Source organism: Dipodomys spectabilis, unplaced genomic scaffold (assembly GCF_019054845.1).
Source record: "Dipodomys spectabilis isolate Male_0828 unplaced genomic scaffold, ASM1905484v1 ptg000032l, whole genome shotgun sequence".
Lineage (NCBI taxonomy): Eukaryota > Metazoa > Chordata > Mammalia > Rodentia > Heteromyidae > Dipodomys > Dipodomys spectabilis.
Genome location: NW_024870709.1, coordinates 7,982,566 through 8,003,128, shown reverse-complemented (window position 1 = coordinate 8,003,128; position 20,563 = coordinate 7,982,566).

Genomic DNA, 20,563 nt, shown 5'->3' with positions numbered 1-20,563 from the left:
AGCTTGTTAAATGTTTACACATAGATATTATAGGTATGTAGGTATGTATATAGATATGTAAGCGTGTGTGTGTGTGTTTGTGTGTGTGTGTGTGTGTGAGTATGTATGTGTATGTGTTTTGGGGTTGTCCTAGGGTTTAGTAGATCCATTTTTATAATGATGTAATAACATTATATAACTTTATATAAAGTTTAAGAAACCTACAATAACATTTTATTTTCTTTCTGTTGTCATGTGTTATACTTCACACGTCAGACTGAAAATACATACTTTAATTAACTGTCTTTCAAATAAATTAAAAAAGAGAATGGAATGTCCAATATACTTATCCACATACCTATGCCTTTGATGTTCTTCATTCCTTTATGCATATTCAGATTGATCTGTCATTATATTTTCCTTCAACTGAAGACTTTAGTATTTCTTGTCATGCAGTTCTGCTGGCAAAAATTTCTGTTTCTGTTTTTCTGAAAATGTTTTGTATTCTTTTTTCAGTTATGAAGGCTACTGTGTCTAAATATAGAATTCTCTAGGAGCACAACTGGTTTTGGCCTTTTACAGATGTTATCTTGTTCTTTGTACTTACGCTGTTTTGATGAGAAGTCAGGTGTCTTTTTTTTGCCCCTCAGTGGTGTTTGAATTCAGACCCACCAGGCCAGTGCTCTATCACTGGAGCCGTACCTCCAGTGTGAAAAGTCAGTATCTCCTAACCTTTTCCCCTTGAATGTTTCTTCTTACTGTTCTACTTAGATTTTCTTTTTTATTACTGTTATTGCTAATGCGATTATTATTGTTTTTTATTTTTGTCCGTTATGGGCCCTGAACTCTGGGCCTGGGAGCTGTCCCTCAGCTCTTCAGCTCAAGGCTAACACTCTTAGTGCCACTTCTGGGTGATTCTGCTTATGTGGTGCTGAGGAATCGAACCCAGGGCCTCATGCATGCAAGACAAACACTCTACCACTGAGCCACCTTTCCAGCCCCAATTATTATTATTTTTATCTTAGTTGAGTTTCTTTTGTCTAGCTTGAGGTTTGCTGAACTTCTTGGATATATAGTCAGTACTTTTCATCAAATCTGGAAATTCTGTTTAGCCCTGTTTCAGGCATGGAGTTGTTTGGGATCATCCGGAGATTGCTAAGGCTTTGTAGTTTACGTATCAGTCTTCCCCTCCTCCTCCTCTTCTTCCACCTCTTTCTACCCCTCCTCCTTTTTCTTCATCTGGTCTTAAACCTGCCCAGTGAAAATTTAATTTCAAGCATTTTTCTTTTTTTGTACTTATTTATTGTAAAAATGCTGTACAGAGGGGTTACAGTTACATGAGCAAGGTAATGAGTACATTTCCTATTGAGCATTATTGCCTCCTCCTTTGTTTTCCTCCTACCATCCCTTCCCTCCCACCTCCACAACTACCCTCTCCCCCCAGTATTATATTCTTCTACAACAGAAATTCCATTTAGTTTTTTTGTTACTTTTAATTTCTTTCCTCAGTATTTTCATGTTCATCATTAAATAGTGGAATGCATCTATAAAAACTGCTATTCTGAAATGCTCATTTATTGGTTCTTTCAGCCTTGTCATTGCTGTTTATTTCTATGAACAGATTTTGTTCTTTTTTTTTTTTTTTGAGTGTCAGTCTTATCTTTCTTCTGCTTAGCTGATGTGCTTTGAATGGATGCCAGCACTGTAGATGTGACATTGCTGGGTATGTCAGCAAATAGCTTCTCTCAAATGGCTATGTCCTAATCCCTGAATACTGATAATATTTTGTGTTTGACTTTCTTCTTTTTTTTCTTTTCCCTCCCTCCCTCCCTCCTTCCCTCTCTCCTTCCCTCCCTTCCTCCCTCCCTCCCTCCCTCCCTTCCTTCCTTCCTTCCTTCCTTCTTCCCTCCCTCCCTTCTTTCCTTTCTATGTCATTTATGTGCCATTAAGATTCTATAATATATTTGAATGAAACTCATATGATTCATGTTGCTGTGAGTTCCTGTGGATGTTCACTTATGGTTCCTCAGTAAGTGTTCCTTTTGGTGTTAATTTTTACCCAGTCTCTTGGAGTCTAGCTACACATGTGCTGCTCAGTATTCAGCCACAGACTTAACAAGCATCCTGAAGTACTTTCTATGTATAGTCCTTTCTGGCACAGTTTATTGCAAACTCCAGCCAGAGCATGTTCTCTGGGTTTTGCTTGGGTTTCCTTATCTGGATCTTGGTATGAATATACTTCCAGGTATGAAACCTGGAAGGTTTGTAGAGCTCATCTCATTCATTTTTTAAATTAAGAATTACGTGTTTGTATGGGCTGCCTTCCAGTTTCTAAAAATAGGTATTTCATATATCTTGGGCAGTTTTTTCTTTTTGAAGCTTATTAAGGATTTATTTTAGTATCTCAGGATAAAATGTAAATGGAGGAGAGGGAAATATGTCTCATGCCCTATGCAGGAAATGGGGGTTAAAGATTCAAAAGTAGCAATCCTTATCTTCAGACAACATGTGGTCAGTCTACAGACTCCTATTCATCAGATAATGGTTCTGAGTTGGTAAAATAAGTGCTGCTTATGATTCTAAACATGGAGAAAATATCTAAGCTCACCTAAAACACAGGGGCAATAGGTAACAAAAGGACTTCCCTTTTGTCCAGTCCTTTTAAGAACTCTTCTGGTCCCTCTTACTCTAGCCTGACTAGAACTTCTTTTACTTTGTCAGTAGATATTTTATCTGATTTTCCAGTCTATCCTTTACAGTCATTGTGAAACAAATGCAAATGATAACCCCTTTTCACAAACTGTGTCTTTCTCTAAAGAGTAATGCATAAATTTACTTGGCATATAGCATTTAGGCAGTTACAAATGGACTTCCAATTTACTTTCTTACTTGATAAAATATTTATTTTTTAGACATAGAGGATTATTGTTTTTACAATCTCACCATTTGAATTTCAAGTCCAATTAAAAGGAATTCCAATTACTGAGTTTCCTGATGCCCCATAACTTTTGGTCATGGTACTACTATATTTGCTACTTCTTCTATTTTTCAAGTAAGGGTTTAAGTATATACAATATACTCATACCTTCTTTGCTTTCCTTCATGTGCTGTCTAATTTCTCCTTTCAGGAAGATGTACTTCTATCATTCACATAGGAAGTTAGGTATGATGTACAAAAACCCAGGCTTAGAGTCTCTGTCACCATAACCGTAAAAATACTAGAAACTCAACATGTGTACCAAACTATATGCACTGTTATTTCCACCTCTTCTCTCTCTCCCTGCTATGTGCACTTACAACTGGTGAGTTATGTTTCTTTTTCCTGATAAGGTATTAATGAGCACATCATGAAAAGAGACCTTAAATATGAGTTACCATGCATTCTTGTGCCCTTGTTGTATATTAAGAAATACATGTGAAACAGACCAGGGTCCAACCTAGAGCTTAAAGTTAAGGAGAGCCAGCTGATCTAAAGAACCATGACAAAAATTTGCTAAATTTCAAGCTGGTTGTATCCAGGAACTCTGGATTACTCATTTGTATTTACCTTAATACTTATTTGATATTTTGCTATTTGTACTTTTATCATTAGGCTTAAATTTCACAGAGAATAATACAAAACCCCAGACTATCATGACTTAAAAAGATAGGACTTCAGTTTTTCTCTTCCACTAAATCTAGATGTGGGCAGTCAGTGCAGATACTGTGATTCTGGTCCACAAAGTCCTCAGACATATATGTTGCTTCTATTTTCTGTTCTGTCATTCCTATGTCATTCTGTCATTTTTATTAAGAACTAGGTCTTTTCATTAGAACTGTATTCCCGATAGTAGTGAGGAGGATCTGGGAAGATAAGGTAAAGAATACATAGGATATTACTAACTGTTGCCAAATAAGTTTTCTGGTTATCATATGTTCCTAGCTGAGAGACTTGAGGATCATGTCTCTATTCCAAGTGTCCATGTATCCACCTATAAATCATAGATTCTAAAGAAAGGAGTGCATGGATAATGAAAGAGACCACAAAAATATCTCGGATAGGGCTGGGAAGACGGCTTAGCGGTAGACTGCTTGCCTAACATGCATGAAGCCCTGGGTTTGATTCCTCAGTACCACATAAACAGAAAAAGCCAGAAGTGGCACTGCAGCTCAAGTGGTAGAGTGCTAGTCTTGCGCAAAAGAAGTTCAAGGACAGTGCCAGACCCTGAGTTCAAGCCCTAGGACTGGTAAAAGAAAAAACTAACAAACAACAACAAAAATCTCCGGAGCATTAAGGAAATAAGAGAAAAAATTGCTGGTATTTGTGATACTTGTTGTAGTCCTTGTTTAATGTAAGTAAGATGACGTTGTACATGAATTATTTAAGTGATATGCAATCCTTTAACAATTGCTAAACTTAAGAAAAGAATGGAGCCACACACTGGCAAAAAAGGAAGAAGAAATCTGATACTCAATAAATATTTTTGAATGAACATGCTGGTGAATGAATTACATATTAAATATTAAAACTATACTGGGTACTGATGGCTCATCCTTTAATCCTAGCTTCTAGGAGCTAGGATTAGAGGTTCCAGCCTAGCCCAAGGAAGAAAGATCCATGTGATTTCATATCAATGGAATGGATCTCATGATACTAGCCTATTAACCATGGATGGGAAGCATAAATCATAGTCCAGGTATGCACTGGAGTAGCAAATGACACCCTATCTCACAAAGAGCCAGCAACAATACAGGGCTGTAGGTGTGGCTCAGACATAAAGCACATACCCAGCATGTGTGAAGACCTGAGTTCAAACTCAAGTACTGAAAATAAAAACATGAATAGTTAACAAAGGCTGAAGAACTATTTTTTTTTTTTTGGGTTTGCTCGTGGGGTCTGAACTCTGGGCCTAGGCACTGTCCCTTAGCTCTTCAGCTCAAGGCTAGTGCTCTACCACTTGAGCCACAGTGCCACTTCCGGCTTTTTTTTTTTCTTTTTGCTTATGTGGTGCTGAGGAATTGAACCTAGGGCCTCATGCATGCAAGGCAAACACTCTACCACTGAGCCACCTTCCCAGCCCTGAAGAACTAATTTTTAATATTAGATTTAATACCAGCTGAAAGAATATATTTGAAGATAGCTATTTAAAACGTGTCTCCACTTTTAATAAGCAAGAAAGCAATAGCTGTTTTAGAATTCTTTTTAATTTCTACTCAAATTGAATAGTGTCGCAGGCTTATTTCAATCTTGTTTACCCATTAAAAAAATCTAATCTTTTCAGGATTCTATACTGGGAGTCAAATGCTACTCTATTGGAATTTTTAATGCTAAAGAAAATATCACTATTAAAATTATAACTTTTGTTAAGCTTGTAAAATATCCCTTGGAGAGTGTGTGATACAAACAATTGCATTAAAGGGATTTGCCATCTATAGTTTGGTAATGCTGACATTATGAGTATGCTATCTGTTGATACATTGTTTAGTTGTATAGGCTGAACAAACCAATCCTATTTCCAACCTGTGAATAAATTCTGTGTTGGCATATCTGAGAGAAGATTGGGAGTTAACTACTAAGCTATTGATTTTTTTCCCTTGTGGCTCAAATCTAGTCTTTAGTAATGTGTACAATTCCTGCTGGTAAATTCAAGGCGATGAAAGGAAAATTTAGGATTGATGTCTAAAGTCAGAAAAGGTTCAGCTTCATAAATGTTTTCCCAGAGGTTTATTTTTATATTTCACTGTATAAATATTGTGTCTAGGTATAAAATACACAAACTACAAACTGAAATCCAGACATATTTCAGAGTTAACTATTGGTATTCTCTTTGAGTTAGATATAAAATTTGAGATTTCATTGTAATTCATAAAACTTTGTGAGAGAAGATAACATTAAAGGTAAATATTGAGTCTCTCATAAATGTCTTACATTTTCACCAAAAGTTAAAATAAAACTTTATCTTCATTCAAGAAAAATTAATTTATTAATTCATTACATATTTATTAAATGTAGAGTAGATGTGAGTGCTTTACCAGTTATTCATACAAGGAACAGCAAGCCAAAGCCTCTCTTCTCAAGAAATTCATCACTTTGTGTAAGAGATAGCTATGAATGAATTGCAACTGGAATGCAATTTATTTGCTAGGTAGGATCTCTACCACTTTAGCCACACAACAGCTTGTTTTTGTTTTAGTTGCTTTTCAGATAGGGCTACTCTTGAACCAAGATCCTCTAGTCATGCCTGGGATTATAAGCATGTATCACCATGTTTGGCTTGGAATGGAGTCACTGTGCTATGTAATTACATACGAGAACAACTTCTTATCTAGCTATAATTTAGTGAGAAGATCTGGATAGAGGATGAAATTATGGCTACCCCTCACATATTATTGTCATTGTTAACATGTAAGATTTAAAAAATGCTGAAACATCAATTAAAAACATCTTTATGAATGTAAATTACATGTATTTCATGTATTCCTTATGTTCATGACAGCCTCTATACTGTACAGAATCTAATGCCAACTCCATTTTATACTGTGGTTGCTGAAGACTGACTTGCAGTATCTTCTTCATGGTGACAGAGACGAGCAGGAATCCAGGAGCAGTCAATGTGCCATCCATCGTGAAAGGCATTTCTATTTACTACCTTACTCTGTTAAATATTTTGTATTGTGTATGGAGTCATTGCAATGCGAGTAATGGGGTTCTAAACATTCTAACTCACAAGATTTTCATAGGGTATACTTGGCATCCGGTTCAATTAGAAGGCTGTAGGGCAGCATTGGACAGAGGCCTTTTCAGTAGGACTTCTTGCAGCAATCCTAACACCAGCCAAGTAGATAGTCTTTGCTTTCCAAGTTGACAGTTCAGGGCAAGGAGCTGAAACATGTCCATTGTGGCTTAGTAGCCTCATTTGTCCAATGGGATGCCCTATCTCTTATTTGAGGCATCAGCAGAGTCCCTGCAAGAAGCCAGCCCTGCTATGAGAGGCATCACAGAGAGCCCAAAGCTCACCAAGTATTTATAGATCATACGTAGTTTCTCTCCTACCAGATGCAATTGGTAATTTTTTATCATAAGAAATATTGACTAGTAGCACCGCTTTCATTCTACCCTTTTCAGGTTTCCAAGGAAACAGTGCTATAAAGTTAACTCAAGGTCATTTACTCATAAAGGACAAAGGGTTTTGGTAGTGCTTTACCAACAACATTCAGCTTCTTTTATACTCTTATGCTAGATCAAAAATCTAGGTAAACTTACTACTGATCAATTGACACATTTTCTCTGATCCTTGAGAAAATAGAGTAGGTGGCTAATTTTATAGCTAACAAGAATATTTTCCAAATCATCATCATATACATAAAATATTGTACCTTATTTTGTATTTTTAACTACAGTAAAGGAAAAAAATGAAGTTTTGGTCCTTATACAACAAAGTAGATCAGATGCAATGGAGAACACAGCTGCACTGCTGAGATTTTTCCCACTGGGAATGTGCCTTAGTGGTAGAGTGCTTGCCTAGCATGCATGAAGCCCTGGGTTTGCGTCTTCAGTACTACATAAACAGAAAAAGCTGGAAGTGGTACTGTGGCTCAAGTGGTTGAGTGCTAGCCTTGAGCAAAAGAAGCTCAGGAAAAGTGCGCAGGCCCTGCGTTCGAACCCCAGGACTGGCAAAAAAAAAAAAAAAAAAAAAAAAGAAAAAAAAAAGAAAAAAAGTTGTGGACCCCAGAGAAATAGCCTTTACTCTGAATATCCATTCCAAACGGCAAAGGGGAAGGAGATCCTTCTAGGCACACAGGCAATAAAAACATACAATCCCTCAGTAGAATCACTCCTAGTTTAACTTCTTTTCTGGCAGAATTTATTATGACTTTTAATGCCTGAACTTTTAAAAGTATACATGTCTCTTAGCTGTTGTAACATTTAGAAAAAATTATGCTTACACCTCTGAGATCTGCTATATATTTAGCGATAATTAACATGGGGGAAAATGTATGAATTTTAACTGGATTATTCAAGGTCAAATTAACATGACATTATCATTACGATAAATGTAGGCTACCCCATTGTCAATAACAATGTAAATCACAGTCTGTAATGGATTGTATAACTCTAGGCATCAAGAAAAAGAGTCATTGTGTGAAAATAGTCAAGAGTGAAAGACAGAATTTGACTGGTCCTCTACCACCTGAACCATGCCTCTTGATCCATCAAATGGTAAAGTACCAGACTTGAGCACTGAGTTTTGACTGATGGCCCATACTTCTGCAGAAATAAATGTTGTCTTTAAAAAAGAAATATTTTCATATCTCAACTTCACAGATAATTTTCATATGTCTTCTAGAATGTTTACACACACTAGAATGGCTAAAATTTATGGCTGACAAAAACTGATACAATCAAGAACATACACCAAACATATTTTAGAAATTGCTTTGGCATGAAATAGTAAAAGCACTTTGAAAAATACAATGCTGTAGATATGGTGCCCACATGTGGCTAACTAGACTTGAAATGTGTTGATCGAAATTAAACCCTAAGATTGTAAACTTATGAAACAGATTTAGAAAACTTACTGTATTACTCAAAATGAATCATTTCTAGACCTGAGAGAGTCAGCAATAAAGCATCACCCAATTGCTGCAGTGAGGGGCGGGAAGGGGCTATCATATACTAACCACTAATTTTTGTAGTGGGTTCTGTTAAAAATGCATTAGGTAACATCTTTGGGTTTTTTCTTAGACCTGAACTTTGAAGATAATTTATGGATAGATGATTCCAGGAAGTAAATACCGAGTGCATCACTAAGACAGTTATTTCTATGGTAACTGGTTCTGGTGCTTAATTTCAATAGAATGGGCTTCAGAATTATCCTCCCAAAGAACAGAAGATTGCAGCTTTTGCCCATTGTATCCCTTTTGTCCCTGTAGGTGTTAATGCTGTATTATTTCTGTGTCTTACATAAAGCTAAGGGTGAGTCTGGAGGTAGAAACATTGAGCAATGAAACAAATACCTGGAGTTTTGTTAATATTACAAAAATTCTCTGCCGATACTTGGAATTGGAATCGATGATGTGCCAGGCACATTGAAAAAAAGCCTCCCTTCCTCTGCTCCTCCCACCCTCACCCCCCAAGAATGTTTTTAGAGACTGAGAGGTCCAAGGTCAAAACACCAGTAGAGCTGATGTATACTGAGGGACCATTTCTTGGTAGAAAGGGAAAGCTCTCATCTTTTTAGTCCCTTGAAAGGTCACTAATTTCATTCATGAGGGCGCTCTCTTCATGACCTACTGCTCTTAAAAGGCTCTCTTAATAAGATCATATTGAGGATTAAATTTCATCATACAGTTTTATCATACACCAGTCAGACTATAGGAACTATACTTGCAAAATAAACACAGGAAATCAGAAAAACTCTAATATCTATTCAAGGCAATGTAATTCAAGTGATCATATTTTACACAGATATGACTTAAAATCCATAAGAAGGAATGCATCTAGGAGATTTTTTTCCCCTTTCAAGGAATATACAGAGAAGTTAATTATTTCAGAAATTTAGAGAAATACTCAACGTTCTGGTTCTTCCCCCTCCCTCCTCTTCCGTTTCTCCACAGTAGCTGTCCTGGGGTTTGAATTCAAGGCCTGAGTGCTGTCCTTGAGCTATTTGACGCAAAGCTACTACTTTCCTGCTTGAGCCATAGCTTCACTTCTGTCATTTCAGTGGTTAATTGGAGATAAGAATCTCATAAACTTTCCCACCTGGCCTAGCTTTGAGCCAGGATCCTCAGATCTCAGCCTCCTGAGTAGCTAGGATTGCAGTCATGAGATACTGGCATTTAGCTGGTTGGATATCTTTAACCAGTTCTCTTGAAAGTGTAGCATCATATACTTTACCATAGGATCTCATAAGAATGCCACACAGTATTTAAAAAAATGTACATTTGTCATTGTGCTTTATATGCTTACAGACATTCAGAAAGAGATTCCTAATGCATTTTGTAAGTTTACTTACACTTCTGTCATTCACTGCTGAATCTGTAGTTCAGAACTCATTTTCAAGTTGATTATTAACACAACAGAGCCTCCCTAAATGGAAAGGAGGGAACACATCATAGACTAGACAGTTCCCATTATTTGAAATAGTCATAAGCGGCTTTCATATTGGAGATTTGGTTTAAAGGATTGTCTTCCTGGAAGACTCACTGCCGTTGTTTGCAAGGGAGATCAAATTATAAAATGATTGTGGTTCAGAGATGAATGTTTCTAAATGATTGCTTCTCCAGCTTGTAAAATGTCTGCTTTAAAACAAAACAAAACAAAACAAAAACAGGTGAAATAAGAGAGTCTTAAGATTAAATCCCTGAGATGGAATTAAAAAATGTCATTATGGGTGTCGGATGCATGGTCATCAATGTAACTCCCCAAGAATACCATAAGGAAATGCTGAGCGAATACTGCCAGGAAATGATGAGCATAAAAGAAAGGAGCAATCTTAAAAGTGGAAAAGGAAACTTGAAGAATGAACTGGAAATTAAAACTAACCTAGAAAAAGAAATGAAAGCGTACATTTCACACTATTCATTTTGTTTTCCTCTGGAGAAACTGGGGAACTGGAGATAGTTGGGGATGAGAGAAGCAATATTTGCACACGCACGCGTGTGCGCATATGTGTGTGTGTGTGTGTATGCTGGTACTGGGCTTGAACTCAAGGCCTGGGCACTGTCTCTTAGTTTTTTTTTTTTTAATGATGTATATTTCTGGCTTTTTGGTGGTTAATTGAAGGTAAGAATATCAAGGACTTGTCTGCCTGAGCTGACTTTGAACTGTAATTTTCAGATTTCAGCCTCCTGAGTAGCTGTGATTACTAGCTGTGAGCTAGTATTGTCCAGCTTTTTAAGGGAGACACTATTAAAATAATCTTTTTTCTCTATATGCTTCTGTAGCTATTTTAATTTTTAAATACATAGCATATATCACGTTCAGTTTATGAAACTATATATTTAAAAATATGTAGATTTATTGTAAAGATACTGTATGGAGGGGTTACAGTTACATGAGCAAGGTATTGAGTACATTTCCTATCGAGCATTGTTACCCCCTCCTCTGTTTTTCCCCTCCCATCCCTTTCTTTCCCACCTCCCCAACCCTTCCCCCCCAAAAAGTTGTAAAGTTCGTTTTCAACATAGTGTCTTGTACATCTCATTGTTACAATGGGTACAGGATGACGCAGTGTAACTAAAATAATTTCTAAGGAAAATGCATCAATAGAATTATTTTCCTCTTTTCTATTGTTACTGTTGCCTCTGCTCTAGCTTCTTACTCTAATAATCCTCAGCAAGTACTCACTAGACAGTCACTGAAGAAGGAGGGAATTCTTATATTGGATGTTTCCATTTTTCACTTAGGGATTCACTTCAGCTTCTTGATTTTATCTTAAAAATGTAAAATTTGCTGTTAGGTATTATTTTAATGCTGATCAGACTCTTAGATGCAGTGAGGGATGTGGTGTAAAGACATTTAATAGGAGGTTTCTAGAAATCACAGTTATGAAAAGCTACCTGAAACAGAGGAGGAATATTTGACAAAAAAGGGGAAACTAAGCGTTCAATATTTAATTATATGGCTTATTATTTTATTCTATTATATATTATTCTAATTATATCCTATATTACATATAAATTAGATATAATATAAAATTTGTTACATATACTTATATATTTATATATTTTATATTGCTTAATATTTTATTATAATATATATTTTATTTTATTTTTTGTCCTATGCATTAATGACTTTTATACTTGTTCATCTTATAAAAGTTTTAATTTTTTGGAGTTATATATTAATGCAAATATCCAAAATAACATTTTTAACATGTCATGAATTTAAGAGAAGTACACTGTTTTACAATATTTCCACTGTGCTTCAAAAGTCTGTTGTGTATTCTATGCTAGAGCACATCTCAATTCAGATTAGTCACATTTCAGTGTGCAATAGCTATATGGGAAATGACCTGTTTTATCAGACTTTTGATGTTATGATAAAATATCTGGAAAATAAAAACAGTATAAGAGGAGAAACACTTGTTTGGCTCCTAGTTTCAGAAGCAGTGGTCCAAAGTAGTCTGGATTTATTGCTTTGGGCCTGATCAGATGCAGAATGGCATGTCACTGGGAGCATGTAACAGAGGGTTGGAAGGAGTCAGGATCAAGGTATACCTTTCATAAATACACACCCGACACAAAACAGAACATTAAAGTACATTAAAGTAAAATTAAAGTACATTGCCTGAATTCATGAGAATATCACAATGAAAAATCTTTATATAATTAATATACATAAATTTTAAAAAGAGGAAGAAAGCATGCCACCAGTGACCTGTTTCTTTCAAACCATCGATTAGGTCAGAGACTTCATGTCTAATCATATTTGGAAACACTCTCACAGATAATCCCAGGGATCTATTTGTTTTACTAATTCCCTAGACAACTTTCAATTCAGTCAAATTGATAATCAAATTAACAATATAGGACAATGTACACTGGATTTCAGAGACAATGAGTGGTCATGTCTTGATGCAAGGCTAGATCTGTGTTGTGTTTGGTTTGATATACTGTTTAATTATGATAGACTCTATTAATGAGCTTCTTCATTTGACCAACAATTCAATACTCTCCCGATGTTTTCACTTTTTATCTCAATCAAAGAGAATTGATTTCCCCTGTTTGCATCTAAGATCTATATTGACTTAGGAATTTGAATGAGAAATTTTTGTAGGAACAGATATCCAAGAAACAAGGGGATCTGGGATTGCTTATCTAGACTACTTGGGAGTTATAATAGCTTGGATTATTGGCCTGCAACATATACTTTCTCTTTCTTCACATATGTATGTACTATACTACACTGCCTTACAGTGTTGCTTGTTGTGTTGGACTTGCTTGGCCATATGTTTTGTTTGGCTACACAGATGTGAAGGGATATGAAGAAAGCAAAGGTTTGAGATATATTTGTGCAATAGTTGTATGTTCTTTTATTTCCCCCTAGTCTGAATATTTTACAAGTGTGAGAATCATTCAGAAGAACTTGAACACTCAGTTGAATTCAAGCTAGATCCCCTTTTGAGCATCTGTGCCTACAAAACATCTTGTTTAAATTTCTAAGTCAGTATAGATCTTAGCTGCAAACAGTGGCATTCAATTCTCTCTGATTTAGATAAAAGGTGAGAACATCAAGTATTGAATTGTTAAGCTGTAACAGGTCAAGTGAAGAAGTACATTAATAGAGTATATTGTAATTAAGCAGTATATAAAACCAAGCACAATACCGATCTGACAACCTGAGGTTGTGAAAGCAAGAATGAGGAATCATATTAAGCCATCTGCTTTTGTTTTGCAGCATTACTGTGGCTATGCCTGACTTCTGTGGTTTGGATGTGGTTTATCTCCCAACGTTTTTATGGGTTACAAACTTAGTCCTTAGTGCAGTGCTATTTAGAGATGGTATTGAAAGTATTGCTTTGGAAGACATTAAAATAATTTTTCTTGGACCCCATTAGTTCCCAAGAGGGGAGTTGTTATGAAAGAATAAGACTAGCCTCTTCTCATTCTCAAGCTTCCTATTCCTTTGTATCCTAACATATGTGCTTCTACCATGATGCCATCTTCTACATGACATAGCCAGAGAAGACCAGATCGCCAGGGTGGGCACATATCAGCATCATTCTCCCTTTTTAAAATTTAACTTAATTTTATTGTCAAGGTGATGCACAGAAGGGTTACAGTTACATACATAAGGTAGTGAATACATTTCTTGTTGAACTTGTTACCTCCTCCTTCCTTTTTCTCCCACTTTCTTTCCCCTTCAATCAGCATCATTCTCTTAAATCTTCAAAACTGTAAGCCAAATAAATCTCTTAACAAGTTATCTAGCCTCTGGTATTTCATTTTGATAATAGAAAACAAATACACTGTTGCAGAAACAATGCTATCAAAAATTCTTGCTAGCAAACAGTAAGTCTTGGAAAACAAACCTATGACATATAGAGATAACACGTAATATATTTTATACTTTGGAATGTAGTACTAATTGAAGCAAAGTTTTGGGTGTCCAGTTAGCTGTGTAGCAGCTAGTAGAACAAGTCATTGAATATTATAGTGTATAGTATTTGCTGAAACATAATCAGTTATTCAGATTATAGTAAAACACTTGTTCAAGAATATTGTTATAGTATTCAGTTCCATAGTATAAAGAAATTCATTTATAGTTGTATATTGTACAATTTTCTGTTTAGGTTATGGAACATCATTAGTCAATTTTTTTATTTTTTAAAAATTTTTTTTTAAATTTAAATTTAATTTTATTTGTGAACATACTGTACAGAGGGGTTACAATTACATGGGCAGGATAATGCGTACATTTCTTACCAAGCATTGCAGCCTCCTCCTTTGTTTACCTTTCACATCCCTTCCCAGCCTCCCCCCTCCCCCCCAATCCCAATCCTTCTTCAATTTTTTTATTTTAAAAAATTTTTTTATTGTGAAAATACTGTACAGAGGGGTTACAATTACATGGGCAAAATAATGAGTACATTTCTTATCAAGCATTGTAGTCTCCTCCTTTGTTTCCCCTTCCCAATTTTTTTTCTTTAAAAGAAATATCAGATTTCTTCTATTTAGTACGTTAAGAGAGTCAACAGACACAAACATTGAGTCTGGGCTACAAAAGTTAAAATGTCAAGTAAAATATCATCTTGAGTAGTTCTCAAAAGACATAAGATTTTAATAATGGAAATTGTGCTATATGGGAAATTCTGCAGTGAAGTAACTGGCAAGTGATATAGCCTTCTTTCTCTCTCTAAAGTTGCTCGAACCATTTTACATGAAGATCCATAAAAAGTACTTCAGTAGAGAGAAACTATTTTCTCTCTGTCCCATGTGCTTTTTCCTCTTTGTCTACAGGGCTTCTGCTATTTTCATATTCTGACATGTTCTGGGAATTTATTTATTTATTTATTTGCATCAATTTGTCCTACAAGGGGTTTTAGTTTGATATATCTGCATAAGAATCCAATTACCGTTATCAGATTCAAATTCTACAGCTGAAAATCAATTTAAAAGTGAATCTCTGTGATGAAAGAATAGTCACAAACACACAAAAACTACTACAAATCTTTGTCAATTTATTTTTGAATTGTATGTGTATGTGAGTGGGCAAGTGTATATATTGCATATATTGTAAGGAGGAAACTGGCTAATTTTAGACTAGGCTCATTTTGCTGTGATAGGGACAACTCACTGAGAGTCTGGATTTAATTTGACTTTTCAAGCTGGGAATGATTCTAATTGTTTGTGTGGTTGAGTTCTTTAAGAAACAAAGCTTCACTTTGTTTGAACCAGAAATAACTGGTGGCATTATTATGCTAAAACACACCAGATGTTGGAAAGCAGAACAATTGAACAGATTTTGCTTCACTAGAAGATATGCATGTATATTAGAAGTTGCATATATATGTTGTATAAAATGTTACATATGAATATACATCCAAAGGACATGAGGATAAAAGGAAAAATAAAATAAATTGGACAAATGTAGTTGAACAACATTAAGCATTGAATTCATGAAATGAAATTATTTGACTTTGATCCACTGGAATAACTTCAGACAAAGGCTAAATCTTGACAAGACTTGGAAGAGAATAGTTTATCATCTATTATCAAATGCCTAATAAGTTCATGCCTTTTAGTTATTAGAATTATGATAGTAAACTAAGTGTATAAAAATTCTGAGAAGCCGGGAGGCGGTGGCTCACGCTTGTAATCCTAACTACTCAGGAGGCTGAGACCTGAGAATCACAGTTCAAAGCCAGCCTGCATAGGAAAGTCCGTGAGACTCCCCAATAAACCACTAGAAAACTGGAATTGGTGCTGTGGCTCAAGCAGTAGAGCCCTCACCTTGAGCTGAAGAGCACAGGGACAGTGCTCAAGCCTAGAGTTCAAGCCCCATGGCTGACAAAAAAAATTCTATTATGTAGCTTTTATTCTAGTAGAGTAAAACAGAGAATAAACAAATGAATTAAAATATATAACATGTCAGAGCTGGGCAGGGGTGGCTCACGCCTGTAATTCTACCTACTTAAGAGCCTGAGATCTGGGGAATCACTGTTCAAAGCCAGCAAAGGCAGGGAAGTCTGAGAGACTTATGTCCAATAAACTGCTCAGACAAAGCCTGAAGTGGTGCTGTGGCTCAAGTGGTTGAGTGTTAGCTAGCCTTGAGCACATAGAGGCTCAGGCCTTGATTTTAAGCCCCAGGAATGACACCCCCCCACCTCTGCAATCTATACTATATCTATATCTATATCTATATCTGGTCAGGATATACCTTGTGATAGGATAAATTGAATCTGAATAGATCAGGATTGCCAGTATGAAGAAGGGTAGAGTATTGTTTTATCTTTCTTCCTCCGTCTCCATCTCCATCTATCTATCTATCTATCTATCAATCTATATCTATCTATCTATCTATCTATCTATCTATCTATCTATCTATCTATCTATCTATCTATCTATCTATCTATCTAATCTATCTATCTGTAGTACTGGGGTTTGAACTTAAGGCCTAATACTTAGTAGACACATACTCTTTCTTCAACTTGAGCCAAGCCCTTGACCCTAAAAATGTAGAATTTAAGAAAGGGTCATCAGAGACATTGTAATTGAAACGTTAGATTTGAATAATGTCTTGACAGAGTACTGATGTGGTTGCTACATCTCCAAGAAAGAGTATTCTAGCTAGCAAAGCAGAGGCAAAATTATGTGCAAACTGGCCTCATATAGTGGTGTCACAGGGCATTAAAATCCAGGGATGATGCAGTGGTACAGAGCAGGGCCAGATCAGGTTATTTCCCTAGTAAAAGATGGAAAATAGAGAATTGTATCAGAAATAGTGAAGGACAAGTAAACAACACTGAAATTAGGTAGGGCCAGAAGTTCTCCTCAGCAAGCTGAAGTAGTTTGTCCAGGATTGGGTTTAAGCCTTGGTGAAGGCAGAAATAAAGCGTATAAGTAATTTCATTAACTCTCCCCTGGCTTCCTCCTGCTGCATTGAACTCCACTGCTCTGGGAGAGAGTTTCTTCAGCAGTTGACTGAACACAAAATCACTTGATTAAAAATAGCCAGTGGTTCTGCACCTGTTTGCACCAGCCAAAAATAGATTGTCAAGGCATCACTTCTTTCTTTCAAAATGGTCTTGATGGATTGCTGAGAAAGGAAATTCTCTCAGTGGACAGAAACTCAAACAATTTATCTTACTGTTCACTTTGTCTGTTAGTAGAGAGCCTGAGGTAAGTATCTGTGCTGATTGATGGTCAGTGGCTAATGATATAACCAGATTGTCAGAGACCTAAGAGAAACAGAATTGTAAGATTGATCACAAAGTATTTTGGGTAAGACACATATTGATGAACCTCTTTGGAGTTTCAGAGTGTGACTAAATATATCCTATAAGAATGACCACCAAAGGTCACTGTGAATGAAGTTTTTAAATAATAGGTGAACAAGATGACTTATTCTATTTATATCAATCTGCTTCTTTGCTAGGCCTTGTTTTTTTAATTTTTTATTGTCAAGGTGATGTACAGAGGGATTATAGTTATATAAGTAAGGTAATAACTTGATCACAGTGAATATGACACTTTAAAACATGACTTTTTTCTTTAAAAATATGACTTTACTAGTTTTCAGCAAGAGCTGATAACTCTTGAGCTTATAGTACAGTGTCATAAGCAGCTAGAATTCTAGAATTCTACCAAGGAGGATGCTATCGTACTTTAGATTTTAATTTTTCTTTCATGGGCTGGGAAGGTGGCTCAGTGGTAGAGCGCTTGCCTTGCAGGCATGAGGCCCTGGGTTCGATTCTTCAGCACCACATAAGCAAAAAGAAAAAAGCCAGAAGTGGTGCTGTGGCTCAAGTGGTAGAGTGCTAGCCTTGAGCTGAAGAGCTGAGGGACAGTGCCCAGGCCCAGAGTTCAGGCCCCACAACTGGACCCTCCCCCCCAAAAAAAGTTTTCTTCTTTCACTATTATCATCCACTGACGAAATATAATATATATTACTTTGATAGTTTCCGACACTCCTTCTGAACAAGGAAGTTTATTATACAAAGAAAGAAATGAAGTAAAGGGTGATTAACAGGTTTAAGGATATTGATGGCTCAGAAATAGCTGTGGTGTGGTACAATTTCATGAAATGTGCAACTAAGATTTACCACCTTGTGAGTCTTATAATATCTTTTTAGCCTGGGGACACTAGAAAGTATTCTATCTCCCATAATTGAAAGTACAAATTTGGAGACAACAAAATGGAAGGGAGAGTGGAACTTGTCTGTGTTTTACCTCATAATATATTTGTGAATGTTTGACCTGCCATCTGCAATTTTGTGGCCATAGTGTTTTTGAACATATTAGAATTGAAGAGTGGACTATTTCTACCTAGATACAATGTATAGATTGCATAACATCGAAAGTTTAGGATAACTAGTAGCCACTTACAGTTCTTCATGCCATTGACCAAATTGACAAAAAGAAGTCATGCCTGATTATTCATTAATCCTATTCAAACCTTTATTGCATATTTTGGTTCAGAGAAGCATGACTAGAACTAAAGTAATATTCTGATTTTCTCCTAGAGCTGCCATGTTCAGTAGTATAGCTTAGTACATAGCTAGAGGAAACATTCACAAGCAGAATAATCAATGGGCTAGGCACATAAGGATTGCCATTTTGAGTCCCTCACTGACTGGAGAGCTATGACTGTCTAGAATGCTCATTCATGTCATGGGGCATATATACTATACCATGGAGGAGGCCAGTCATAAGTGCATTTCTTTTCTCAACCTAAACTTCAGTATTTATCAGGACTCCCCTGTCTTCTTGGGCTCTAAACTTTTCTAGAGATTATAGGAAACTCTGCTCATCTTCTGTGCTCCTGAGAAGAGTCACTTTGATGGTCAGACTCTTCTTAAAGGATTTTGGTCCATCGGATTTTCATAAATTTGGTAACTTCACGACATCTTCAGATTTTTTGTTTGGAGGGAGACAGGTCTTATTATATAGTCCAGGCTGTCCTCTTGTGACGTTCATTTTTAGTCTTTCCAGGCATGTGATACCATTCTAAACTTCAGGTTCTTTTTTGAATTCTATTTTTCCAGATTTCCCAGTGAGAAACAATCTGTCAGCAATGAACAAACTCATAGAACTACATTCCTTTCCTTCATAGCACTTGTTTTAGATTGCAATGATAAACTTATTTCAGAGATTATTTTCCTGATACCTGTATTCCTAGGTAGTCACAAAATAGCATACCTGTCTTTACTCCCTGTAGGATCCATGGCTTAACACACATTTAGACATAGTTCTGGATTCTCAGTATAAACAAATATTAGCTTAGTTGTTTATATAAGAATAAACTTTAAGCTGGGCGCTGGTGGTTCATGCCTGTAATCCTAGCTACTGAAGATTATAGTTCAAAGCCAACCCTGGCAGGAAAGTCTGTTAAGCCTTTTATCTGCAATAATTAACCACCAGAAAACTGAAAATGGTACTGTGGCTCAAGTGGTAGAGCACTTGCCTTGTGTTGAAGAGCTCAGGGACAGTGCTCAGGTCCATAGTTCAAGCCCTATGATCGACCCCTTCCCCCCCCCCCCCCCCCGCCAAAAGAATATACTTTTACTATTAAGTACCACAAACTAGGGTAAAGACATAACAGTTTTATTTATAATCTAATGTTCTACCTTTTATCCAGCTCTGGATTAAGACTTTATCTTTGCATAGATACATAAAAGACTCAGCAGGGAATGAGAATTTAAAGAAATCATGTGTTCAGTGAGTGAGCACTCACTGAAAGTGAAGAGCCCAAAGAAGCAATCAGTTGCACAGATTCTGAGCAATTCAGAGCTATGAAAATGAGTGCTCATGTATTAAAAAGGTAGCTACACAGCATTAGTACTGTCATGGGAACAGAGTTCAAATTGATTTAACACAGTGTAAAAATACCCTGAGACATCACTGGAGAGAACAAGGTAAGTCCCCCAGTAGTAAGAAATAATGCGATTGAAACATATGATACCTAATTAAACCAGAGACCCAGAATCTAATGTACAGTCATGTATTTAGTCAATACTGGGCCACATATATGATGGTGGTTTAATAAAATTAAGATGGATCTGGAATGTTTCTATCACCTAGTAACACTGTAGTTGTCGCAACATCATAGCATAACCCATTACTCATGTATGTGTAATGTTGTTTTAAGGACACCTTTTGCATCACCACAATATAAAAGTATAGCCAGGAGTTGGTGGCTCATGCTAGTAATTGTAGCTACTCAGGAGGCTGTGATCTGAGGATTATGGTTTGAGGCTAGGCAGGCAGGAAATCCTTAAGACTCCTATCTCCAATGAAGCATCAAAAATCTAGAAGTGGAGCTGAGTCAAGTAAGTGGTAGAGTGGTAAACATCAACAATGTTCAAGCCCTGAGTTCAAGCCCCATGGTTGTCACAAAAAAGCCCCAACCAAACAAAAGTACAGCACATTCAATTAGATA